This window comes from Oncorhynchus tshawytscha, linkage group LG31, assembly GCF_018296145.1.
Source record: "Oncorhynchus tshawytscha isolate Ot180627B linkage group LG31, Otsh_v2.0, whole genome shotgun sequence".
NCBI classification, from domain to species: Eukaryota; Metazoa; Chordata; class Actinopteri; order Salmoniformes; family Salmonidae; genus Oncorhynchus; species Oncorhynchus tshawytscha.
The window spans coordinates 16,671,956-16,699,935 of record NC_056459.1 but is presented as its reverse complement, the minus strand read 5'-3'; the positions used below and the strand labels follow the sequence as shown (position 1 = coordinate 16,699,935).

Genomic DNA, 27,980 nt, shown 5'->3' with positions numbered 1-27,980 from the left:
TTTCCTTCACTCATGCTGGGTAGGCTACTCCAGTTAGTTCCCTCCACCCCTCAACCACTGTTTGAGGAGTTTGTAGCCTCTTGCTGTGCGACAGATGTTATTCCGCCCAAACTCTGTATGCCATGGACTCTCTAACCCTGTTCCTGCAGCTACCCAGTGCTTAATTTGGGAAGTGAAATCTGTTCGGGAACACCGATAGTAACATATTTTCACAACAAAACATAGGGAATTTTTACATGTATATAATTACTATTACTTGGCTATTCATAATCAAATAAAAATTCACTGTAATTGTAGGCTAACTCTGTATACCGCCCTGTACCATCATTCACTGAACCAACATCAATGCCTAGGCCTTTATGTTCTCTCCCAGACTCATGAATAGAAACTTTGGAGTCCGCTTTCCCGCCTGTTTGTTTCTCAATCATTCTGGTTAGGCTACTCAAAGTTAGTTCACTCCACCCATCAACCACTGTTTGAGGTGTGGTTCAGGTAACCAGTCTATTCAGTATGAATAATAATACAGTCCACACTCAAAGGCCATTACTAGAATTTCTTACATTTTTGAGTGTAGTTTAGACCAATCATGACTTCCCAAATTAAGCACTGGGAAGCTGCAGGAACAGGGTTAGAGAGTCCATGGCATACAGGGAATAACATCTGTCGCACAGCAAGCGGCTACAAACTCCTCAAACAGTGGTTGAGGGGTGGAGGGAACTAACTGGAGTAGCCTACCCAGCATGAGTGAAGAACGTACCATTTTTTAAAATATTTTTCTGCATGCGTAATATGCGGTAGGCTATGTATTGTGTAATGGTGCAATCATTGTAATTTATGTTTTGTTTTAGGGAGGCTTGGGGTCATACAGTATATATGGTCACCGCAACAGTCCTAGGTGTTCCTTATGTTTGGTATACTCAGTGTACGTGTTGACTTTGGTAGAGCAGTGGAATATAAGTGTGAGATGTCAGCCATATAGCCTCGTCTACTAAGCACTAATACATTTAACTCAAAACATGCTATTCTGTTCTTTTGAAATACATTGTCTTAATATCATATTTTTTATGAATATCCCAAATTAAATATTAATGGTTTCTTTGTGTTTTTGTATATTAAAGGGATTTATTAGACTGGCAGCTATTGGTAATTGTTGAGGCCCGGAGATTCTACTGTTGAATATGCATACGGTCATTTTGACTGTCATGGCGCTTTGAGGTAGAAATACTCAGAAAGTTTTAGTCTTTTATGATATTTACACTACATGACCAAAAGTATGTGGACACCTGCATCTCATTCCAAAATTATATTCATTAATATTGAGTTTGTCCCCCCTTTACTGCTATAACAGCCCCCACTCTTCTGGGAAGTCTTTCCACTAGATGTTGGAGCATTGCTGTGGTGACTTGCTTCTATTCAGCCACGAGCATTAGTGAGGTCGGGGATTGATGTTGAGCGATTAGGCCTGGCTCGCAGTCAATGTTCCAATTCATCCCAAAGGTGTTAGATGAAGTTGAGGTCAGGGCGCTGTGCATGCCAGTCAAGTACTTCCACACCGATCTCGACAAAAGTGTTGCCACAAAGTTGGAAGCACAGATTTGTCTAGAAAGTCATTGTATGCTGTAGCATTAAGATTTCTCTTCACTGGAGCTAAGGGGTCTAGCCCGCACCACGAAAAACAGCCCCAGACCATTATTCCTCCTCCATCAAACTTTACAGTTGGCTCTATGCATTGGGGCAGGTAGCGTTCTCCTGGCAATCACCAAACTCCGATCTGTCCGTCGGACTGCCAGATGGTGAAGCGTGATTCATCACTCCATTGAAAGTTCAGAGTCCAATGGCGGAGAGCCTGTCAGCAACGGGTGTGGCTGAAATATCCGAATCCACTAATTTGAAGTGGTGTCCACATACTTTTGTGTATATATAGTGTATTTCAAAGTACTGCTAGAGTATAAAATAACCATATTTAGGAAAAGTCAGGGACAGGTGGATTAAAGGTTTTTATTCAAATTAAATGATTGAAATTACAAAAATGTAAAACAGTCCGCAATCGCTCAAAGCAAATGCTCAAAGTAGTTGAAATATCTCAAATAGGGATTGAACCCAGGTCTGCATGTTGCACATACTGTACTCTGAGATGAACACATTAGAATGTCCTGGGAGGGATATATTTCAAGAGGAGTTTGGAGTGAGAACTAAATGTCAACCCCTCCCGCTGTCCGAATCCTCCCACTCACAACTAATCATGACCCATGGCAGCCGCAGAGTTGGCTTCCTTTTCCCCATTATAGGAAGTGAGACGTTTATGGCCAAAATCTCAACCACAGCTTGTTGTAACACTGAGCGTGTGATATATGTTTTGGCGGCAGGTAGCCCAGTGGTTAAGAACATTGTGCCAGTAACCGAAAGGTCTCTGGTTCAAATCCCCAAGCTGACTAGGTGAAAAATCTATCGATGTGCCCTTGAACAAGGCACTTAACCCTAATTGCTCTTGTAAGTCTCTGGATAAGAGGGTCTGCTAAATGACTAACATGTATGTACTGCATGGGCGGTCTCAAAACATGGAGATGTTAGTGAATGAGTAAGTGATTGTGTGTGTGTTCAGCTCTAGCTGGTTGTTTGACATTCACTGATCGCTTTCATGATAATCAACAGTGATACTACTTCCACCCCCACACACCCCTGTTCTGTACACTGGGCCAACTTCCTGGTGAAGAGAGAGATGGTGCCGTTCTGTTGTCTCTATATCTCTCCCTCTCTGGCTCACCCTCCCTCTTTTATAAATGCTCAGTGCTGTTTCCATAATCACTGCACCGTAGTGGCAGCAAGCAACACATTGTGGATACTGATAGTGTGAGTGGCGGTGAGAGTGGAAAAAGAGAGGAAGGGAACGTAATAGAGAGAGGGCGATATATGGATAAAGAGAGAGTAGCAAAAAGAAAGCACTTCATCGTGAGAGAGCTACTTGTAATTGGCCCCTGCTCACCCCCCACAGTCAGAAGCCCTTATCCCAAAGTACCTAGCCACTCCTTCACCACAATGACTACAGAGGACGTCACAGCCAGGCCAACACTAACGATACAGACTCTTATGATACTTCATATGAATGGGCCGCTAGTCTAGTACTGATTAACTTGGTTTGCATCCCAAATGGTAGCCTATTCTTGCGTAGGGAATAGGGTGCCATTTGGGACTTACATTGGTGTCGGGCTGGGGCATCATGCATGCCAACTCAAGATTTATAAGATTTATACACTGGAAATATAAGCTTCTAGAAGATATTGTTTCCTTTATGGGTAATTCCCTCAAAGATAGGGAGTTTGGCCATCTGTGTGCCCTAAAAGATAACCTAAGGGTACATGAAGCCTCTGGTATAAGGATATCATAATCTAGGCTAAATCATTTGGGATTGATAGTCCTTATTTACATATTTCACATTTCATATTTCTCAGCAGATAACAAATGAAAGAAAACAGTCAAGTGGAGATAGTTTTGGAACAGATTAATTTGTTTTGGAACAAACTAATTGACCTCAGTTGGGCCTTTCGGAGCAGTTGGCAAAGTGTTAGCATGCAGAGTTCTATGAAAGACTACGAGGCCTGTACCCTGGCAGAAAGCTTGTCAGGCCTGTTACGCCATTGTGTCTTGGTTTCCGTTTTCCCATCTACTAATACACTAATACCTTCACTATTGATGGTTATTGAGCATATATAGTGCACTACTTTTGACCAGAGCCCCATGCCCTATAGAGTATGGCTATACAGTACAAATAGATTAGCATAATATCGTTCGAACTGCAGCAGCCCCCCCCCCAAAATGTTTCATTCTTGAGTTGGAGCTTGTTGAGCAGAGGCTGGCTGTAGGCTATACACTATACACTGCACCTGCTCTTTCCATGACATTGACTGATCAGGTGAATCCAGGTAAAAGCTTATTATTGATGTGACTTGTTAAATCCACTTCAATCAGTGTAGATGAAGGGGAGGAGACAGGTTAAAGAAGGATTGTCAAAGTGCCTTTGAACGGGGTATGGTAGTAGGTGCCAGGTGCATGGGTTTGTGTCAAGAACTGCAGCGCTGATGGGTTTTTCATTCAACAGTTTCCCGTGTATATCAAGAATGGTCCACCACCCAAAGGACATCCAGCCAACTTGCCACAGCTGTGGGAAGCATTGGAGTCAACATGGGCCAGCATCCCTGTGGAATGCTTTTGACACCTTGGAGAGACCATGCCCTGACGAATTGAGGATGTTCCAAGGGAAAAAGGGGATGCAACTCAATATTATGTGGTTCCTAATGTTTGGTATACTCGGTGTATGTTTTGGTTCTACAAAGCTGTGTCCATCTAACATTCAATGATCAATTAATTGCTTTCATTCTTGCACCATGCGATCAATGATCAGTTATAAACATGTATTTTACTTCTCTATGATGCCTGCAGCATGATCTATTTTCCTGCGCACACATTTAAAAAAAAATGTGGTCGGAGCACATCTGCACAACACTATTTGGCAAGACTGCACAAAGAGATCTAGATCCAGGCTAAGCAAACCGCTGTATACCTAACTGATTGCTGTAGTCTCTGTTTGTGTATGTGTCCTCAGAGGTTGTTAGACAGGCAGAAAGATTAGGCCACATCAAGGTGATTTGATTTGAAGGACCACTCAAATGATGCGCCCTGATCTAAAGGAAGAGACGGCGGAGAAGAAAAAACATGTTTTTGTTGAGGCCGAGGGCCTGAATTACTGGAGGGTAACATTTGACGTCCTCCTATCTGTTATCTATTATCCTAATGTGAACTGTCTGGATTTCATCAGCGTCCCAAGTTGCACCCTATTCCCTATATAGTGCACTATGTTTGACCAGGGCCCTAGGTGCACTTTGTAGGGAATAGGGGGCCATTTGGGATGCTGTTCCCTTTTCTCAAATCTGGACCCCCCCTTCAAGCAGAGGATTGGGAAAAATATATTGGCCTACAATATACAGTACCAGTCAAAAGTCTGGACACACCTACTCATTCAAAGGATTTTCTTTATTTTTACTATTTTCTACATTGTAGAATAGTGAAGACATCACAACTATGAAATAACACATGGAATCATGTAGTAACCAAAAAAAGTGTTAAACAAATCAAAATATATGTTATATTTGAGATTCTTCAAAGTAGCCACCCTTTGCCTTGATGACAGCTTTGCACACTCTTGGCATTCTCTTGACGAGCTTCATGATGAATGACATATGATGAGCACTTGATGGCTGCTTTTCCTTCACTCTGCTGTCCAACTCATCCCAAACCATCTCACTTGGGTTGAAGTTGGTTGATTGTGGAGGCCAGGTCATCTGATGCAACACCATCACTCTCCGTCTTGGTCAAATAGCCCTAACACAGCCTGGAGGTGTGTTGGGTCATTGTCCTGTTGAAAAACAGATGATAGTCCCACTAAGCGCAAACCAGATGGGATGGCATATCGCTGCAGAATGCTGTGGTAGCCAAGCTGGTTAAGTGTGCCTTGAATTCTGAATAAATCATCGACCAGTGTCACCAGCAAAGCACCCCCAAACCATCACACCACCTCCTCCATGCTTCACGGTGGGAACTACACATGCGGAGATGATCCGTCCACCTACTCTGTGTCTCACAAAGACACAGCGGTCAAATTTGGACTCATCAGACCAAAAGGACAGATTTCCACCGGTCTAATGTCCATTGCTCGTGTTTCTTGACCCAAGCAAGTCTCTTCTTCTTATTGGTGTTCTTTAGTAGTGGTTTCTTTGTAGCAATTTGACCATGATTTAAATTTATTTTATTTCACCAGGTAGGCTAGTTGAGAACAAGTTCTCATTTGCAACTGCGACCTGGCCAAGATAAAGCATAGCAGTGTGAACAGACAACACAGAGTTACACATGGAGTAAACAATTAACAAGTCAATAACACAGTAGAAAAAAAAGAGAGTCTATATACATTGTGTGCAAAAGGCATGAGGAGGTAGGCGAATGATTACAATTTTGCAGATTAACGCTGGAGTGATAAATGATCAGATGGTCATGTACAGGTAGAGATATTGGTGTGCAAAAGAGCAGAAAAGTAAATAAATAAAAACAGTATGGGGATGAGGTAGGTAAAAATGGGTGGGCTATTTACCGATAGACTATGTACAGCTGCAGCGATCGGTTAGCTGCTCAGATAGCAGATGTTTGAAGTTGGTGAGGGAGATGAAAGTCTCCAACTTCAGCGATTTTTGCAATTCGTTCCAGTCACAGGCAGCAGAGAACTGGAACGAAAGGCGGCCGAATGAGGTGTTGGCTTTAGGGATGATCAGTGAGATACACCTGCTGGAGCGCGTGCTACGGATGGGTGTTGCCATCGTGACCAGTGAACTGAGATAAGGCGGAGCTTTACCTAGCATGGACTTGTAGATGACCTGGAGCCAGTGGGTCTGGCGACGAATATGTAGCGAGGGCCAGCCGACTAGAGCATACAAGTCGCAGTGGTGGGTGGTATAAGGTGCTTTAGTGACAAAACGGATGGCACTGTGGTAAACTGCATCCAGTTTGCTGAGTAGAGTGTTGGAAGCAATTTTGTAGATGACATCGCCGAAGTCGAGGATCGGTAGGATAGTCAGTTTTACTAGGGTAAGTTTGGCGGCGTGAGTGAAGGAGGCTTTGTTGCGGAATAGAAAGCCGACTCTTGATTTGATTTTCGATTGGAGATGTTTGATATGAGTCTGGAAGGAGAGTTTACAGTCTAGCCAGACACCTAGGTACTTATAGATGTCCACATATTCAAGGTCGGAACCATCCAGGGTGGTGATGCTGGTCAGGCGTGCGGGTGCAGGCAGCGAACGGTTGAAAAGCATGCATTTGGTTTTACTAGTGTTTAAGAGCAGTAGGAGGCCACGGAAGGAGTGTTGATGGCCTGATTCATGCAGTCTCCTCTGAACAGATCAAATCAAATCAAATTTTATTTGTCACATACACATGGAACAGTTGATGTTGAGATGTGTCTGTTACTTGGGCTGCAATTTCTGAGACTGGTAACTGTAATGAATTTATCCTCTGCAGCAGAGCTAACTCTGGGTCTTCCTTTCCTGTGGCGGTCCTCATGAGCCAGTTTCATCATAGCGCTTGAGTGTTTTTGCGACTGCACTTGAAGAAACTTTCAAAGTTCTTGACATTTTCCGTATTGACTGACCTTCATGTCTTAAAGTAATGATGGACTGTATTTTCTCTTTGCTTATTTGAGCTGTTCTTGCCATAATATTGGCACCCCTACCTTGTCACAACACAACTGATTGGCTCAAACGCATTAAGAAGTTAAAAGTTAATTGGTGGAATTTCTTTCCAAGGGACACCTGTTAATTGAAATGCATTCCAGGTGACTACCTCATGAAGCTGGTTGAGAATGCCAAGAGTGTGCAAAGCTGTCATCAAGGCAAGGGTGGCTACTTTGAAGAATTTCACATTTCAAATCTTTTTTGATTTGTTTAACACTTTTTTTGGTTACCACATGATCAAATCAAATTGTATTTGTCACATGTGCCGAATACAACAGGTGTAGTAGACCTTACAGTGAAATGCTTACTTACAAGCCCTTAACCAACAATGCAGTTTTAAAGAAAATTCTTAAAATGTAAGAAATAAAAGTAAGAAATAATTAAAGAGCAGGAGTAAAATAACAATAGCAAGGCTATATACAGGGGGTACCGGTACAGAGTCAATGTGCGGGGGCACCGGTTAGTTGAGGTAATATGTACATGTAGGTAGAGTTATTAAAGTGACTATGCATAGATAATATCAGAGAGTAGCAGCAGCATAGGGGGGGGGCAATGCAAATAGTCTGGGTAGCCATTTGATTAGATGTTCAGGAGTCTTATGGCTTGGGGGTAGAAGCTGTTTAGGACCCTCTTGGACCTAGACTTGGAGCACCGGTACCATTTGCCGTGCAGTAGCAGAGAGAACAGTCTATGACTAGGGTGGCTGGAGTCTGACAATGTTTAGGGCCTTCCTCTGACACCGCCTGGTATAGAGGTCCTGGATGGCAGGAAGCTTGGCCCCAGTGACGTACTTGGCGGTACGCACTACCCTCTGTAGTGCCTTGCGGTCAGAGGCCGAGCAGTTGCCATACCAGGCAGTGATGCAACCCGTTAGGATGCTCTCGGTGGTGCAGTTGTAGAACCTTTTGAGGATCTGAGGACCCAACAAATCTTTTCAGTCTCCTGAGGGGGAATGGGTTTTGTCATGCCCTCTTCACGACTATCTGGGTGTTTGGACTATGTTAGTTAGTTTGTTGGTGATGTGGACGCCAAGGAACTTGAAGCTCTCAACCTGCTCCACTACAGGTCCGTCAATGAGAATGGTGGCGTGCTCTGTCCTTTTTCTTGTAGTCCACAATCATCTCCTTTGTCTTGATCACTCATGAAGGAGATGTTGTTGTTGTCTTTGCACCACACGGTCATGTCTCTGACCTCCTCCTTATAGGCTCTTGTCGTTGTCGGTGATCAGGCCTATCACTGTTGTGTCATCGTCAAACTTACTTAATGATGGTGTTGGAGTCGTGCCTGGCCATGCAGTCATGAGTGAACAGGGAGTACAGGATGGGACTGAGCATGCACCCCTGAGGGGCCCCCGTGTTGAGGATCAGGGTGGCGGATGTGTTGTTACCTACCCTTACCACCTGGGGGCGGCCCGTCAGGAAGCCCAGGATCCAGTTGCAGAGGCAGGTGTTTAGTCCCATGGTCCTTAGCCTAGTGATGAGCTTTTGAGGGCACTATGGTGTTGAATACTGAGCTGTAGTCAATGAATAGCATTCTCACATAAGTGTTCCTTTTGTCCAGGTGGGAAAAGGCAGTGTGGAGTGCAATAGAGATTTCGTCATCTGTAGATCTGTTTGGGCGGTATGCAAATTTGAGTGGGTCTAGGGTTTCTGGGATAATGGTGTTGATGTGAGCCATGACCAGCCTTTCAAAGCACTTCATGGTTACAGATGTGAAAGCTACGGGTTGGTTGTCATTTAGGCAGGTTGCCTTATTGTTCTTGGGCACAGGCACTATGGTGGTCTGCTTGAAAAATGTTGGTATTACAGACTCCGACAGGGAGAGGTTGAATATGTCAGTGAAGACACTTGCCAGTTGGTCAGCGCATGCCCGGATTACATGCCCTGGTAATTTGTCTGGCCCTGCGGCCTTGTGAACGTTGACCTGTTTAAAGGTTTTACTCACATCGGCTGCGGAGAGTGTGATAACACAGTCGTCTGGAACAGCTGATGCTCTCATGCATGTTTCAGAGTTACTTGCCTCGAAACGAGCATAGAAGTTATTTAGCTCGTCTGGTAGGCTTGTGTCACTGGGCAGCTCTCGGCTGTGCTTCCCTTTTTAGTCTGTAATTGTTTGCAAGCCCTGCCACATCTGATGAGCGTCGGAGCCGTTGTAGTATGATTCGATCTTTGTCCTGTATTGATGCTTTGCCTTTTTGATGGTTCGTCGGAGGGCATAGAGGGATTTCTTATAAGCTTCCGGATTAGGGTCTCGCTCCTTGAAAGCGGCAGCTCTAGCCTTTAGCTCAGTGCGGATGTTGCCTGTAATCCATGACTTCTGGTTGGGGTATGTATGTATAGACACTGTGGGGAAGACGTCATCAATGCACTTATTGATGAAGCCAGTGACATATGTTGTGTACTCCTCAATGCTATCAGAAGAATCCCGGAACATACAGTGCCTTGCGAAAGTATTCGGCCCCTTTGAACTTTGCGACCTTTTGCCACATGTCAGGCTTCAAACATAAAGATATAAAACTGTATTTTTTTGTGAAGAATCAACAACAAGTGGGACACAATCATGAAGTGGAACGACATTTATTGGATATTTCAAACTTTTTTAACGAATCAAAAACTGAAAAATTGGGCGTGCAAAATTATTCAGCCCCCTTAAGTTAATACTTTGTAGCGCCACCTTTTGCTGCGATTACAGCTGTAAGTCACTTGGGGTATGTCTCTATCAGTTTTGCACATCGAGAGACTGAAATCTTTTCCCATTCCTCCTTGCAAAACAGCTCGAGCTCAGTGAGGTTGGATGGAGAGCATTTGTGAACAGCAGTTTTCAGTTCTTTCCACAGATTCTCGATTGGATTCAGGTCTGGACTTTGACTTGGCCATTCTAACACCTGGATATGTTTTATTTTTGAACCATTCCATTGTAGATTTTGCTTTATGTTTTGGATCATTGTCTTGTTGGAAGACAAATCTCCGTCCCAGTCTCAGGTCTTTTGCAGACTCCATCAGGTTTTCTTCCAGAATGGTCCTGTATTTGGCTCCATCCATCTTCCCATCAATTTTAACCATCTTCCCTGTCCCTGCTGAAGAAAAGCAGGCCCAAACCATGATGCTGCCACCACCATGTTTGACAGTGGGGATGGTGTGTTCAGGGTGATGTGCTGTGTTGCTTTTACGCCAAACATAACGTTTTGCATTGTTGCCAAAAAGTTCAATTTTGGTTTCATCTGACCAGAGCACCTTCTTCCACATGTTTGGTGTGTCTCCCAGGTGGCTTGTGGCAAACTTTAAATTACACTTTTTATGGATATCTTTAAGAAATCGCTTTCTTCTTGCCACTCTTCCATAATTTGGAATATATTGCCAGATTTGTGCAATATACAACTGATTGTTGTCCTATGGACTGAGTCTCCAACCTCAGCTGTAGATCTCTGCAGTTCATCCAGAGTGATCATGGTCCTCTTGGCTGCATCTCTGATCAGTCTTCTCCTTGTATGAGCTGAAAGTTTAGAGGGACGGCCAGTTCTTGGTAGATTTGCAGTGGTCTGATACTCCTTCCATTTCAATATTATCGCTTGCACAGTGCTCCTTGGGATGTTTAAAGCTTGGGAAATCTTTTTGTATCCAAATCCGGCTTTAAACTTCTTCACAACAGTATCTCGGACCTGCCTGGTGTGTTCCTTGTTCTTCATGATGCTCTCTGCGCTTTTAACGGACCTCTGAGACTATCACAGTGCAGGTGCATTTATACGGAGACTTGATTACACACAGGTGGATTGTATTTATCATCATTAGTCATTTAGGTCAACATTGGATCATTCAGAGATCCTCACTGAACTTCTGGAGAGAGTTTGCTGCACTGAAAGTAAAGGGGCTGAATAATTTTGCACGCCCAATTTTTCAGTTTTTGATTTGTTAAAAAAGTTTGAAATATCCAATAAATGTCGTTCCACTTCATGATTGTGTCCCACTTGTTGTTGATTCTTCACAAAAAAATACAGTTTTATATCTTTATGTTTGAAGCCTGAAATGTGGCAAAAGGTCGCAAAGTTCAAGGGGGCCGAATACTTTCGCAAGGCACTGTATTCCAGTCTGTGCTAGCAAAACAGTCCTTTAGTTTAGCATCTGCTTCATCTGACCACTTTTTTTTATTGACCCTGGTGCTTCCTGCTTTAAGTTTTGCTTGTAAGCAGGAATCAGGAGGATAGAATTATGGTCAGATTTGCCAAATGGAGAGCAAGCTTTGTACGTGTCTCTGTTTGTGGAGTGCAGGTGGTCTAGAGTTCTTTTTTTCTCCGCCTGGTTGCATATTTAACATGCTGATAGAAATGATGTAAAACTGATTTAAGTTTCCCTGCATTAAGATCCCCGGCCATTAGGAGCGCCGCCTCTGGATGAGTGTTTTCCTGTTTGCTTATGATGGTATACAGCTCATTGAGTGCGGTCTTAATGCCAGCATCGGTCTGTGGTGGTATGTAGACAGCTATGAAAAATACAGATGAAAACTCTCTAGGTAGATAGTGTGATCTACAGCTTATCATAAGATACTCTACCCCTGGCGAGCAAAACCTTGAGACTTTCTTAGATATCGGGCACCAGCTGTTGTTTACAAATATACATAGACTGCTACCCCTTGTCTTACCAGAGGCTGCTATTCTATTCTGCCGATAGAGTGTATAACCCGCCAGCTGTATGTTATTAATGGGGGATGAGGGCCGGTTTGGAGTAAATCCGTCTCGTCCGACTTATTAAAGAAAAATTATTTGTCCAGTTCAAGGTGAGTAATCGCTGTTCTGATGTCCAGAAGCTCTTTCGGTCATAAGAAACGGTAGCAGCAACATTATGTACAAAATAAGTTACAAACAATGCAAAAAAACAAACAAAATAGCACTGTTGGTTAAGAGCCAATAAATTGGCAGCCATCCTCTCCGGTGCCATTCTATAGAATGTATAAATTCCATATGTGATATTTCATAGTTTTGATGTCTCCACAATTATTCTACAATGTAGGAAATTGTAAAAAAAAAAAAAAATGAAGATAAACCCTTGAAGGAGTAGGTGTGTCCAAACGTTTGAAGTATGCATGTGATAGTCTGTAATGTCCTCCAGTGTCCTGTCAAAATTCCGTAGTGGCTGACTGGTTTGGCATCCATGCACAGTGATTCCAGAGGAACAAAGCTGGAGCTGAGGCTGTCTGATTGGCTGACTGAGGTTTTTTCTAAAGGGAACCCGTGTGAATATTTAAAGAGGTCTGCGGTTTTCACAAAAATGCTTTGTCATATTTTGATGGCTGCTCTTGTCATGCCGTTTTGGTTTACTGTTTTTCTCCCTGCACAGTTTTCCCTCAGAATGGGAGTTCCCATTCTGTTGTAGTCTGTTTTTTCAGCTTCTAGTTAGGGTCAGTTCTGTGTCCTCTGGCCTCCTCTGTTGACTGTCTCATGGGTGTTTTATGATGTAAGGGCGGTAAAAAATGGAGAGATTAAAAGTGATTTAGTTTCAGGCAGAGATTTGAAAATGAGCGAGAAAGAATGAGGGATGGAAAACGAGAGAGGGAGGAGAAGGGAAGAGAGCTGGGTTGAAAGAAAAGTCAATGCAGGCCCATTCTTATACCTCTCCCAGCAAAGACGTCCATATTTCAACTGACACGTATTCCATCCAACCTCACAGAGCTTTGTTCCCCTGCCTCACTCTCTCTCTCGCTCTCTGTCTCATCTCTCTTTCTCCCCCTGTCCTTCTCTCTTTCTCCTTCTCTCTTTCCCTCCATTTCTCTTTTTCTCTCTCTCTCTCTAGGTGTCTGTTTTTGATGATTAGAAGGGGACCTCTCTCTTTTCACAGAATGAGTGTCTGGCCATGACACTCTCTTTAGTCTGGTGCTCTCTGTCTCATTGAGCTGAGTAGCTGTCTGTCTGTCTGTGTCTGTTTGTCTGACTGTGCCACAGCTTCAAACACACCTTCCTCTACTGGGCTGTCACCGACTAAAAACAAAACTTGGTTGACCAAGAGTAATTTGTTCTTAGACCAATCGATTGGTTTAAATTTTAAACATGTATTTTTCCATATAGACACATCCTATGTGTTTTAATCAAATATATTCACTGAGCTTGTCTGATGTTTTAAGCTCACTGTTTGATTAAATAATTAAGAGGGAGTACGACCGCAATTGATTTGATTGTGCAGGGGTCAGACTTGCTGCGCTTTGTTAAAAACAAATGACAACTAGAGTCTGTGTGACTGGCACCCATTGTCTTTCTCACCTCCCTGCTGCAGCGACCGCCACAGAACATCAACAGTGTTTATCACGCTGTTCGCGTTGGTGAAGCAATAACATAATTACAGCCATTTCTGACTGAAAAGCTCTGTTACCGGAATTCCTCATTTGTTTAGGAAAAACATTCCCTATTCCCTCAACACTTGCTCTCTTTACGGGACACATGCATGCATCACCTCCACGTGATCCATAGGGTCTGACCTATAGCATATGATAATCACATCAATAAATTGGTTAGAACAAACTCTGAACACCGTAACACGTGACAGCAAAATGGATGTGACAAAAAAGTTTGAAACGGGAGAATGTTTACTAGTTACGCTGGGGCTAAAGGGGAAGTCCGATGTGTGGAATACATTTGACCAGTTGTGTAAATTACTGGAGATAAATAATCTATGGAGTAAGCTCTGCGTGCATATTATGTGTGCTAAACAGCTGCGGTTAGATTACAAAATACATTTTCTGACCGTTTTTTTGCTAAGCCTTTATTTTACAGCAAAGACTAAAAACAGTCGCATTCATTTGTGAAGGCAATTTCCGAAATGGAATGGTTTTTGTATGGTTTACGCTAATTATTCAAGGGTCGCTTTGTTATTTTATAAAAATGCTTGATTGCATTTCAAATCATGAATGACTAGCATGCTGTGTGATGACATGACCAAATGAATGATTGATTGATACAGTAGCCTATATAAGTATTGAAATACAGGCCTCCGTATGTTATGGTATTAAGATTAAACAGGATGCGCTCTTAGGCCTACAGCTCAATGGTGGTTATACAAGGCTGCTATACTAAGTCTACTAATGACAATGACATTAATTATTATTTAATGATATTCATAATTATGCTAATAATACTAATAAGGAGATCAAGAAAAAGGAGGGTTATTATTATTGTTATAGTTATGTTATTTTTCTGACAATTTGGCAGTATAAATAATACCAGAGGCTGTTCTAATGAAAAAGTGTGAAGCCTTTTTACAGCATAGCAAAGATTTAAAAACAGCTGAATTTGTGAAATTGTTTTCCGGCATGTTGTAGTTGCTTGAGGCTAGGTGCGGAATCAGTAGGCTATTAAACAAACACTCAAACAGGCAACAGAAGCAGGATCTTATTTCTCTACAAGTCAAAAGTTTGGACACACCTACTTATTCCAGGGTTTTTCTTTATTTTGATGACCTGGCCTCCACAATCACCCAACCTCAACCCAATTGAGGTGGTTTGGGATGAGCTGGACTGCAGAGTGAAGGAAAAGCAGCCAACAAGTGCTCAGCATATGTGGGAACTCCTTCAAGACTGTTGGAAAATCTTTTCTCATGAAGCTGGTTGAGAGAATGTTAAGAGTATGTAAAGCTGTCATCAAGGCAAAGGGTGGCTACTTTGAAGAATATAAAATATATTTTGATATGTTTAACACTTTTGGTTACTACATGATTCCATATGTGTTATTTCATCATTTTGATGTCTTCACTATTATTCTACATTGTAGAATATAGTAAAAATAAAGAAAAACCCTTGAATGAGAAGGTGTGTCCAAACTTCTGACTGGTACTGTATATGGATGATTTATAAAGCCAGGCACATTTAACAGTTAAGCTATTGATTTATAGACCTAATTCAGTTGGGGTTTACTCCCTCCTCACTTTTCTTTCTTAATTAAGGCAAAGGCCATTTTCTCATCTTATAATTCCAATGCTGCCTCCACTGCATTGTTCTCAACACCCATAGGCTGGTTAACTTTCCTATTATACATATGTCTAGGAAAAGGGGCCAATTTAACAGCGCATTGATGTGTTTCAGAACTGCGGACAGCGACCACAAGAAAGCGAGAAAGAGCATTTGTTATAATATAATTTGTATTAGTGTTGCACCATTGTTCTTATGTAATATAACCATATACAATTTCAGTGTCTTAGAGTGATGGACATTGCCATCCCAACGGCCTCAACAATAGATTAGTCCACTCAGACAGGTGCGAATCAGACTGGTGTATAGGCTACACACCATGGAAAAAAAACATTTACTTTGATATTGCTTGACTAAAGAAATCTCGGTCGACCAACAGTCTATCGACCAGTTGACTAAATGGGGTCAGCCCTACTACAGTCTAACCCCTCTTATTCAACTGACAAAGGTCAAGCAGAAAGTTAAAACACCACTATAATACATTAATAGCTGACTGGTGTGGCTCGCTGGCTCTTTACAAAAAGGTGTTTTAAAGTACATAAAGTTAGAGCCTGTGTAGGCTAAGTGGTGAACATACAGGTTTGAACATACTGAACTGGAACTTTATATAGAAACTAAGGGTGTTTCTCTCAAATCCATACCACTTAAACTGGAATGGTTACTTTGTCTGCGTCCCAAATGGCACCCTATTCCTTACATAATGCACTACTTTTGATCAGAGTCCTATGGTCCCTGTTCAAAAGTAGTGCACTATGTAGGCAATAGGTTGCCATTTTTTTCAACATCCTAGAAATAAATAATTGAGTTTGGAGTATTTGACTATAATCCAAGTTGTGCAAGTTTTAAAAGAACTCTGTCCCCTTGGCTTAGCGCCATCCCCCTGGTTTAGCGCCATCCCCCTGGCTTAGCGCCATCCCCCTGGCTTAGCGCCATCCCCCTGGCTTAGCGCCATACTGTTATCTACTTAATAAGAGAGAGAGAGACTACATGTACAGTATTAGATAAGCCTTGTAGTTGCATTGTAACTAATATTATTTTTCTCTATATCTTTTCATGTGAATGGACCCCTCCTTTCCTCTACTCTCCCTCTACTAACAGGTAAGTCCTTTCCTATAGAGTGAGCCATATGAGTGTGTGGTTATGACCGGGTTTAGTCTCTTATCTGAAGTGTGTGTTTACATGCGTGTGTACGTGCATACATTTATGCGCTGTGTGTGTCCAGGCCTTACATGTATTGATGTGTATACTGGGCTCGTCTGTGAAAGAGACCTCCCACTGGTCACACTGGTTGAATCAACGTTGTTACTGCATAATTTCAATGAAATGACATTGAACCAACTTGGAATAGATTCTGAATTGACATCTGTGCCCAGTGTGCGTGGTCTCAGCATGACTCCCTGTGGAAGTAAAGGCTCCCCCCCCACAAAAAAAGCATGCTCCTTGTACAATGCAGCCTGGACTGATGCTACCTCTGCAGTGAGGACTCAGTCAACTGAACAGCCGGGGAGGCAGTGGGCTGCCTCCACCTGGGTTCAAATACTACGTTTTCTTTAATACACTGCTCAAACAAATAAAGGGAACACTAAAATAACACATCCTAGATCTGAATGAATGAAATATTCTTATTAAATACTTTTTTCTTTACATAGTTGAATGTGTTGACAACAAAATCACACAAAAATTATCAATGGAAATCAAATTTATCAGCCCATGGAGGTCTGGATTTGGAGTCACACTCAAAATTAAAGTGGAAAACCACACTACAGGCTGATCCAACTTTGATGTAATGTCCTTAAAACAAGTCAAAATGAGGCTCAGTAGTGTGTGTGACCTCCACATGCCTGTATGACCTCCCTACAATGCCTGTGCATGCTCCTGATGAGGTGGCAGATGGTCTCCTGAGGGATCTCCTCCCAGACCTGGACTAAAGCATCCGCCAACTCCTGGACAGTCTGTGGTGCAACGTGGCGTTGGTGGATGGAGCGAGACATGATGTCCCAGATGTGCTCAATTGGATTCAGGTCTGGGGAACGGGCGGGCCAGTCCATAGCATCAATGCCTTCCTCTTGCAGGAATTGCTGACACACTCCAGCCACATGAGATCTAGCATTGTCTTGCATTAGGAGGAACCCAGGGCCAACCGCACCAGCATATGGTCTCACAAGGGATCTGAGGATCTCATCTCGGTACCTAATGGCAGTCCGGCTACCTCTGGCGTGCACATGGAGGGCTGTGTGGCCCCCCAAAGAAATGCCACCCCACACCATGACTGACCCACCGCCAAACCGGTCATGCTGGAGGATGTTGCAGGCAGCAGAACGTTCTCCACGGCGTCCCCAGACTCTGTCACGTCTGTCACGTGCTCAGTGTGAACCTGCTTTCATCTGTGAAAAGCACAGGGCGCCAGTGGTGAATTTGCCAATCTTGGTGTTCTCTGGCAAATGCCAAACGTCCTGCACGGTGTTGGGCTGTAAGCACAACTCCCAACTGTGGACCTCTGGCCCTCATACCACCCTCATGGAGTCTGTTTCTGACCGTTTGAGCAGACACATGCACATTTGTGGCCTGCTGGAGGTCATTTTGCAGGGCTCTGGCAGTGCTCCTCCTGCTCCTCCTTGCACAAAGGCGGAGGTAGCGGTCCTGCTGCTGGGTTGTTGCCCTCCTACGGCCTCCTCCACGTCTCCTGATGTACTGGCCTGTCTCCTGGTAGCGCCTCCATGCTCTGGACACTACGCTGACAGACACAGCAAACCTTCTTGCCACAGCTCGCATTGATGTGCCATCCTGGATGAGCTGCACTACCTTTGCCACTTGTGTGGGTTGTAGACTCCATCTCATGCTACCACTAGAGTGAAAGCACCGCCAGCATTCAAAAGTGACCAAAACATCAGCCAGGAAGCATAGGAACTGAGAAGTGGTCTGTGGTCACCACCTGCAGAACCACTCCTTTATTGGGGGTGTCTTGCTAATTGCATATAATTTCCTCCTGTTGTCTATCCCATTTGCACAACAGCATGTGAAATGTATTGTCAATCAGTGTTGCTTCCTAAGTGGACAGTTTGATTTCACAGAGGTGTGATTGACTTGGAGTTACATTGTGTTGTTTAAGTGTTCCCTTTATTTTTTTGAGCAGTGTATTTAGAGTGTTACATTGAGCTTGCCTGGAGTACCAGATAGGCGGAGTGTGCACTTTTGGGATCTATTCTGTTGTTTCTGTTGCGCCATGCAAGCTCAATCATGCATGATTAAGTATCTGAAAGAAAACAAATCCTCGTTCAACCCAGGTCTGGCCTGCTAAACTGTGTTTATGCGCTTTATGGAGCATGGGCCGGCGAGGGACACACACACACACACAGGGCTGGACATACGGACTTCGTTTTTACTTTTTAGTAAAAAAAACATATTTTAGGTGCACTCACTCATACACACACACACAATACACAAATCACCCCCTTACTCAGCCAGGTCAAGGAGAGTGAGTAGGGTTAGGGAGGGTTGCACCAAAGCAACCTATATCATAGCTAGTCTTGGCTGCAGTGTGTGTGTGTGGGAGGGGGTACCCATCAAAAAGCTGGTCTCTGGTTTTATTTTGCATCAACATTTTTCACCTAGGAGAAAAAATGTATTTTTTACCTTCTGGATTTTAATGATGAGGGAGCACTGCGCCTTTTCCATGATGATCACATTGTTTGGTTGCACCTCGACTCACGCTGGTTGAGCGCTCTTCTTACCATTTCTATTATTCTAATAATATGTGGAAGAGCTTAAAGGTAGTGGGCGACTACATATTGAGCACATGGGATTATGCATTTGCTCCAGAATGTCCTGCTTTCTTACAATTATTCCAGTTGACTGGGGGAAACTTGGGAGTGATTTGAGAAACAGAAGTGTGATTCCTGTGAATCAGTGACAGGATAGCACATAGCTTTAGGTGGCAGACACTCAAACTTTAGGGACTGGGGGACAGGTACACACACACACACAGAGTGCCGCTGAGGCTACAGAGCTCTTACATAAGAAGTCTGGGACTGTTGTATGCCATCTTCATATTACCCAGTTCTCTTTCCTCTCTTCTGTCTTCTCCCCCCTCCTCCTCTCCCTTCTGCTCTTCCCCTCTCTTCTTATTCTCTCCTTCCTCTACGGTCTTCTCCTCTGCCAGGGACCAGCTAGCTCCTTTCACAGTTTATTCAACCGAGGGGTTTAGGTTTTCTCTCCCATCACACCTCACACATCTTAGTCCCCCCCCTACAACCCCGCTCCAACCTCACACCAGTAATATTGTAATCACATACCACTTTGCACTTGTTGACTGTGTTCGTTGGGGAGAGGATTAGTTCTCAGCTAAACTCTTTAGGAAAATAAATACGTATCAATAAATAAGTCTCTCTAAATACTGTTCAGGCCTCATGGCCCCCGGCAGTCCCTGGAAGTGTTTGCCTTGCTTTGCCTTGCTGAACCAGTCTTGGTGTTTCTTTACAGACTCTCTTTACAGACTCTCTGTTGATACAGGGTTTAGATGGATTTCCTCAGGTTTTCTTTGGGCCATGGTGTTCTGTACTGTCGTCCTGCCAAATGAATGGTAGATTACATAGGGAAAAAGTAATCATAGATCTGACAATGTGGAACGCAGGGTGACCTTGCTTACACAATCAGTTGTGAGATGGATGCACTGTCTGCTATCTTCCCACGAAGGAACTCTTAGAAAGGTGCATAAACAATAGCTAGTCTACATCCCGGATCACTGAAACGTATGCATGTCTAACGGGTTACTCTAGATAGGAACAAAAAGGTATTTCGTTTTAGTGACTGCATCCATCCAATTAGGGTCATTTAGGCCACAGCAGAGGCGGATGTAAAGTGCACCCATCAGTCCTAGACACAGACAGACAGACAGACCATTTTAATCTGTCCCAGTTGAGTTTCCAGACAGACAGACAGGGGTTCAATTTTAATCTGGCCCAGTTGAGTTTCCAGACAGACAGACAGACAGGGGTTCAATTTTAATCTGGCCCAGTTGAGTTCCCAGTCACACACAGTCAGTCCAGGACACAGTACTGTTATGCCACAGACTGTTTTGCCCACGGAGGTCCTGTCAAACCCACTCTCTCTGCTAGGCTCCCCGCGGTGTGTGTACTGTGGCCATATTCAGAGGTATTAATTTGTCTGTGTGTGTCTTGAGAGCTGTTAGTTTCTCCATCATTGACAACAGGAAACCAAATAAACATCAGGACTAGTAGTATACAGTGGGGCAAAAAAGTATTTAGTCAGCCACCAATTGTGCAAGTTCTCCCACTTAAAAATATGAGAGGCCTGTAATTTTCATCATAGGTACACTTCAACTATGACAAACAAATTGAGAAAAAAAATCCAGAAAATCACATTGTAGGATTTTTAATGAATTTATTTGCAAATTATGGTGGAAAATAAGTATTTTTAACCTTTTTATTTAACTAGGAAAGTCAGTTAAGAACCAATTATTACTTTCAATTATGGCCTAGGAACAGTGGGTTAGCTGCCTTGTTCAGGGGCAGAACGACAGATTGACAAGGTGACAATCTTGCAACCTTTCGGTTACTAGTCCAACGTTCTAACCACTAGACTACCTGCCGATTTTCTTCAGCTAATCATAAAAATGTCTACTGATAATAGCCCAATCAAATACAGTTGAAGACGGTTGAATGGCTATCCAGAGAGCATTGAAAAGGTGGCTTAAGTGAGTCTTTATCATTGTTAACTCTTACTGACTGGGTTTCCTATTCATTCCCACATACTGTACGTAGAGTTATTTAACCTTTTGTGACTAGGGGGCAGTATTTTCATTTTTGGAAAAATAACGTTTCCGTATTAAACGGGATATTTTGTCAGGACAAGACGCTAGAATATGCATATAATTGACAGCTTAGGATAGAAAACACTCTAAAGTTTCCAAAACTGTAAAAATATTGTCTGTGAGTATAACAGAACTGATATTGCAGGCGAAAGCCTGAGAAAAATCCAATCCGGAAGTGCCTCATGTTTTGAAAGCGCTGCGTTCCAATGCGTCCCTATTGAGCAGTGAATGGGCTATCAACCAGATGAGTTTTTCTCCGTATTCCCCAAGGTGTCTACAGCATTGTGACGTAGTTTTACGCATTTATGTTGAAGAATACCCGTAAGCGGCTACATTGCGCAACTGGTCACCTGATGGCTCCCAGAGTGATTCTCGCGTAAAATACAGAGGTCGCCATTATTCCAATCGGTCCTACTGAAAAAACAATTGTCCCAGTGGATATATTATTGAATAGATATTTGAAAAACACCTTGAGGATTGATTATAAACAATGTTTGCCATGTTTCTGTCGATACTATGGAGCTAATTTGGAATATTTTTCAGCGTTTTCGTGACTGCAATTTCCGGGCGATTTCTCAGCCAAACGTGAAAAACAAGGAGCTATTTCGCCTACAAAAATAATTATTTTGGAAAAAAGGAACATTGGCTATCTAACTGAGAGTCTCGTGAGTGAAAACATCCGAAGCTCATCAAAGGTAAACAATTTAATTTTATTGCTTTTCTGATTTCCGTGACCAAGTTACCTGCTGCTAGCTGGACAAAATGCTATGCTAGGCTATCGATAAACTTACACAAATGCTTGTCTAGCTTTGTAAAGCATATTTTGAAAATCTGAGATGACAGGGTGATTAACAAAAGGCTAAACTGTGTCTCAATATATTTCACTTGTGATTTTCATGAATAGGAATATTTTCTAGGAATATTTTATGTCCGTTGCGTTATGCTAATTAGTGTCAGTCGATGATTACGCTCCCTCATGCGGGATGGGGAGTCACTAGAGCTCCCACCTACTTCACAACCTGCTGCTCAGAGACTGTCTGTGTGCCGAATGGCACCTTATTCCCTATTAGAGGTAGACCGACTCTGATTTTTCAACGCCGATACCGATTATTGGAGGACCAAAAAAAGCTGATACCGATTAATCTGACTTATTTATTTATTTACATTTTAAATTGTACATTTATTTGTAATAATGACAATTACAACAATACTGAATGAACACTTGTATTTTAACTTAATATAATACATCAATAAAATCTATTTATCCTCAAATAAATAATGAAACATGTTAAATTTGGTTTAAATAATGCAAAAACAAAGTGTTGGAGAAGAAAGTAAAAGTGCAATATGTCCCATGTAAGAAAGCTAACATTTAAGTTCCTTGCTCAGAACATGAGAACATATGAAAGCTGGTGGTTCCTTTTAACATGAGTCTTCAACATTCACAGGTAAGAAGTTTTAGGTTGTAGTTATTATAGGAATTATAGGACTATTTCTCTCTATACCATTTGTATTTCATATACCTTTGACTATTGGATGTTCTTATAGGCACTTTAGTGTAACAGTATAGCTTCCGTCCCTCTCCTCGCCCCTACCTTGGCTCGAACCAGGAACACATCGACAACAGCCACCCTCGAAGCATCGTTACCCATCGCTCCACAAAAGCCGCGGCCCTTGCAGAGCAAGGGGAACAACTACTTCAAGGTCTCAGAGCGAGTTACGTCACTGATTGAAACGCTATTAGTTCGCACCCCGCTAACTAGCTAGCCATTTGACATCAGTTACACCAGCCTAATCTTGGGAGTTGATAGGCTTGAAGTCATAAACAGCTCAATGCTTGAAGCACAGCTAAGAGCTCTTGGCAAAATGCTTACGAGCCTGCTGCTGCTGCCTACCACCGCTCAGTCAGCTCTATCAAATATCAAATCATAGACTTAATTGTAACATAATAACACACATAAATACAAGCCTTAGGTCATTAATATGGTCAAACCCGGAAACTATCATTTCGAAAACAAAATGTTTATTCTTTCTGTGAAATATGGAAGCGTTCCATATTTTATCTAACGGATGGCATCCATAAGTCTAAATATTGCTGTTACATTACACAACCTTCAATGTTATGTCATAAATACGTACAATTCTGGCAAATTAGTACGCAACGAGCCAGGCTGCCCAAAATGTTGCATATACCCTGTGACTCTGCATGCAATGAACGCAAGAGAAGTGACACAATTTCTCTAGTTAATATTGCCTGCTAACCTAGACTTCTTTTAACTAAATATGCAGGTTTAAAAATATATACTTCATTGTATTGATTTTAAGAAAGGCATTGATGTTTATGGTTAGGTACATTCGTGCATCGATTGTGCTTTTTTCGCAAATGCGCTTTTGTTAAATCATCCACCGTTTGGCGAAGATAGCTGTCTTTGTTAGGAAGAAATGGTCTTCACACAGTTCGCAACGAGCCAGGCGGCCCAAACTGCTGCATATACACGGACTCTGTTGCACAGAACGCAAGAGAAGTAACACAATTTCCCTAGGTAAAATAAATTGATGTTAGCAGGCAATATTAACTAAATATGCAGGTTTAAAAATATATACTTGTGTATTGATTTTAAGATAGGCGTTGGTGTTTATGATTAGGTACACATTGGTGCTACAACAGTACTTTTTTCTCGAATGCGCTTGTTAAATCACCTGTTTGGCGAAGTAGGCTGTGATTCAATGATAAATTAACAGGCACCGCATCGATTATATGCAACGCAGGACAAGCTGGATAAACTAGTAATATCATCAACCATGTGTAGTTAACTAGTGATTATGTTAAGATTGATTGTTTTTTATAAGATATGTTTAATGCTAGCTAGCACCTTACCATGGCTCCACGCAGGCTATTCCCTATGTAGTGAAATACTTTTGACCAGGGCCTATAGGGCTCTGTTTAAACGTAGTGCCCTATTGGGTACCATTTGGGACGCAGCCCCAGACTCCACAGCCCTCACTAACAGGCTAACAGCCTGGGATCTGGCGATATACACACAGTCATTGTGAAATGTCTATGGCAAATTTCCTCGCTACGGTCTGAGCTGTGAACTGGCGATCTCAAGGAGTGAACTAGCAGTGTGAGCCCAGGAGAAAATCATCCAGTGCCCTGACCAGTCCAACTGAATGGCCTGTGGGCCAATCAACAGCCTAAGAAACTACCAGGTCGAGCCAGTCAAGAGCCTGAACGGCTTTTTGTTATTTTTACTGATTGGCCTTGAAAGAGCTGATGCTTTCAAACATTATCACAGATGTTGTGGTTACTTAATAGAAAAACAAGCTTAGAGAACACACATGTCCAACGTTAAACCCGGGAGGGTCAAACCCCAGTCCATTTCTTACCCACACAGAAACAAAACAGGTTATTAGTCTGTAGGCCTTAATGTTATTCTCTCCTGTTACGTCCCCATGCCACACATCTCTCTGCTTCAACTCATCTGACTTCCTACACAGGAAAGCATGTCAGCGTTTGATTTAGAGTTGGAAAGAAGTCATACAACCAAGAAATTCTCCCACAGAGATTGAAATACAGATCTGGATAGAGACATTACCCACTAGGTACAGATACCAATTCAACGTCTATTCCACATTGGTTCAACGTAATTTCATTGAAATGAACTGCAATGTTGGTTAAGGGCTTGTAAGTAAGCATTTCACGGTAGTCCACACTTGTTGTATTTGACTCATGTGACAAAGTTTGAGTTTATTCAACCAGTGTGTGCCCAGTGGTTATCAACTGCTTTTAAGTCGAGGTCGCTAAGAGGTTACCCTCTAAAGAATATCTCACGCAGAAAGGAATACAAATAGCAATGCATTCTCTGTTCCCCATTAGGTTTAACAGAGTGACAGGATGTTATGCGAATTGGTTAGAGATTTCTTGACTATTTGACTAATCAAATGATCCAAAACAATATTCAGTAAAAACAATGATAACATCAAAATTATGCAACAATTTCAAAGATTTGACTGAGTTACAGTTCATATAAGGAAGTCAGTCAGTTGAAATACATTCATTAGGCCCTAATCTATGGATTTCACATGACTGGGAATACAGATATGCATCTGTTGGTTATAGATACCTTGAAGAAAAAAAACTGTCAGTATCTGGTGTGACCACCATTTGCCTCATGCAGCGTGACACATCTCCTTCACAGATTTGATCAGACTGTTGATTGTGAACTGTGGAATGTTGCCCAACTCCTCTTCAGTGGCTGTGCAAAGTTTCCGGATTTTGGTGGGAACTGGAACGTGCTGTCATACATGTCGATCCAGATCATCCCAAAATGCTCAATGGGTGACAAGGCTACCAGGAATTGTGTACAGATTCTTGCGACATGGGGCCGTGCATTATCATTCTGAAACATGAGGTGATGGCGGTGGATGAATGGCAAGACAATAGGCCTCAGGGAGGGAGGGAGGGAGAGGGAGAGAGACGCACACGCGTTGGCACACAGTCAAGTCCGAAGGGCCCTATTTAAATAGGGGTGATGAAACCTCCTGTGCGTGTTGGCAGGAGGACACACAGGGGCAGGACAGAGGCCATGTGGCTGGCTGGAAGAAACGGGTACAGCCAGCGGTTAAATAACAGAGCTGACAGGTCAAACCACCTTAGCGCTCGTCATCACACCGGGGCTGCTGCCACCACATTTCTTAAAGGTGAAGGCACAGGACCCGGCAGAGAGAGAGAGAGAAGACACACCATGGGAGCTAGGAAAACCATCCAGCCATGATTAGAAACCCTTCCCCTACCAACCCTCCGACACACATCAACTTGATGGAAGGCTAATAACTGGTAATGACAAAGTTTTGCACAGTAATAAATGAATGATTTAAAAATGATCTCTTATAGTGATGTCTATTTCAATCTGTCCTCTGTAAAGGTCTTCTTTACTGTCTGTATAATAATGTCTGACTAACCGGCTGGGGTCTTGATTTACTGTCTACCCCGCCCTGCCATGCGATGCAGTGCATGTCGGTACACAGTCTGACATTATAATTATGGTGTCCTTCCCTGTTATTATCACCCGAACACTATTTACAAAGCAGCGGAGGCGGATCTCTCCGAGGAGATTGAGTAGGTAAAATATCATCTGGAGAGGAGGAATAGGAGGAGGAGGGAATGCAACAGGCTGCAATGACTACACTCTCTTCCCTGGCAGAGAGGACAGGTCCGAGCTGATGTAGGCCTACCCCAAACGTTGGATTTGATTTTTCAGGCGTTTTAATACCCTATGGACCAGGAGTTCTTCTGACCACATGACCTAACCAGGATAAACTCTAGGGTCTAGATCCTGGTTATATCCTACAACTAGGCCTTACTTCTAATCAAGCTGGGAGCCTGAGTAACCTGGGTCCAGAGTAACAGGCTCAGTTCACATGGTCAGAAATAACACCTCCTAGTGCTAGGCATACTGTGAGAGATGATGTTGCTGTGGATAGTGGATGTCACAAGTGATAACCAAACAACTGTTGGGTATCAGCGATTAGAAGCGTTGTTTGTCTTTTGCAGGTAAGATTGAGGGATACAAACAATGTCAACATCTCTCCTAATTGCAGCCCATGCTGATGGGAGATTATCCTTAATATTTCAGCTGAATATACTTTGGAGCCTGTTTAGAGTGCATGCCACATGGACGGGGTGTGCACTTTTGGGACTATCCCAATGGTTCCATTGGAGCCAGGCAAGCTCAATCAAGTGCTAGTTCAAATATTTTAAAAGTATCAATTCGATTTGAACCCCAGGTCTGCCACACCACCGAGTAGTGATAACTTCACGGCCTGTTACCCTTTGAGTTATTATTGAGTTTAGTTTGTCAGAGGTCCACACTCCGGGCTAGGTTGGCTAAAGGGCAAGCTTCACACTGTTAGTATTTGGTTGGGTTTGGTGTTGTTTAACAAAGTTGTCACAAACACATGCCGATTTAGACTTGTTTAGCTCACAAAGTATTTTTTATTCTCTGTTGTCTGCCGATGCCAAGGGTTGTGTCAAAAACAAAAGCAGTGGGGGGGGAAGGGGAAAAAGGGCTAAAATGTGGATACAGTACATGGAAAAAAACATCTTGGCGTTGGTCAAAAAATGTGTGCTGTGCTGCTTGGAAGTTGTGCTGCCTTCAAGCACAGAATGAGAGAAAGAGGAGGAGAAGAGGGAGAGGCAGCGATAGAGAAAGAGGAGGTGAAGAGGGAGAGGCAGCGATAGAAAAAGAGAAGGAGAAGAGGGAGAGGCAGCGATAGAGAAAGCGGAGGAGAAGAGGGAGAGGCAGAGAAAGAGGAGAAGAGGGAGAGGCAGCGAAAGAGGAGGAGAAGAGAGAGAGGGCAGCGAAAGAGGAGGAGAAGAGAGAGAGGCAGCGAAAGAGGAGGAGAAGAGAGAGAGGCAGCAATAGAGAAAGAGGAGAGAAGAGGGAGAGGCAGCAATAAAGAAAGAGGAGGAGAAGAGGGAGAGGCAGCAATAAAGAGGAAGAGGAGGAGAAGAGGGAGAGGCAGCAATAAGAAAGAGGAGGAGAAGAGGGAGAGGCAGCAATAGAGAAAGAGGAGGAGAAGAGGGAGAGGCAGCAATAAAGAGGAAGAGGAGGAGAAGAGGGAGAGGCAGCAATAAAGAGGAAGAGGAGGAGAAGAGGGAGAGGCAGCAATAGAGAAAGAGGAGGAGAAGAGGGAGAGGCAGCAATAAAGAAAGAGGAGGAGAAGAGGGAGAGGCAGCAATAAAGAAAGAGGAGGAGAAGAGGGAGAGGCAGCGATAGAAAAAGAGGAGGTGAAGAGGGAGAGGCAGCAATAAAGAAAGAGGAGGAGAAGAGGGAGAGGCAGCAATAAAGAAAGAGGAGGAGAAGAGGGAGAGGCAGCAATAGAGAAAGAGGAGGAGAAGAGGGAGAGGCAGCAATAGAGAAAGAGGAGGA

General features: G+C 43.0%; 1 protein-coding gene across 11 annotated transcripts in view; it reads left to right on the top strand.

Moving 5' to 3' along the window:
- Positions 1 to 27,980, top strand: part of LOC112229625 (thyroid hormone receptor beta) — a 116,356-nt gene that overhangs the window by 19,628 nt on the left and 68,748 nt on the right. For 2 of the 11 annotated variants that reach the window (XM_042309924.1, XM_042309921.1), the window contains exon 1: positions 25,525 to 25,885. The exons of the other annotated variants lie outside the window; for them this stretch is intronic. The gene's annotated coding sequence lies outside the window, so the exon portion shown is untranslated. Of the gene's footprint in view, positions 1 to 25,524; positions 25,886 to 27,980 lie in introns of those variants that run through there. 11 annotated transcript variants of the gene reach the window in all.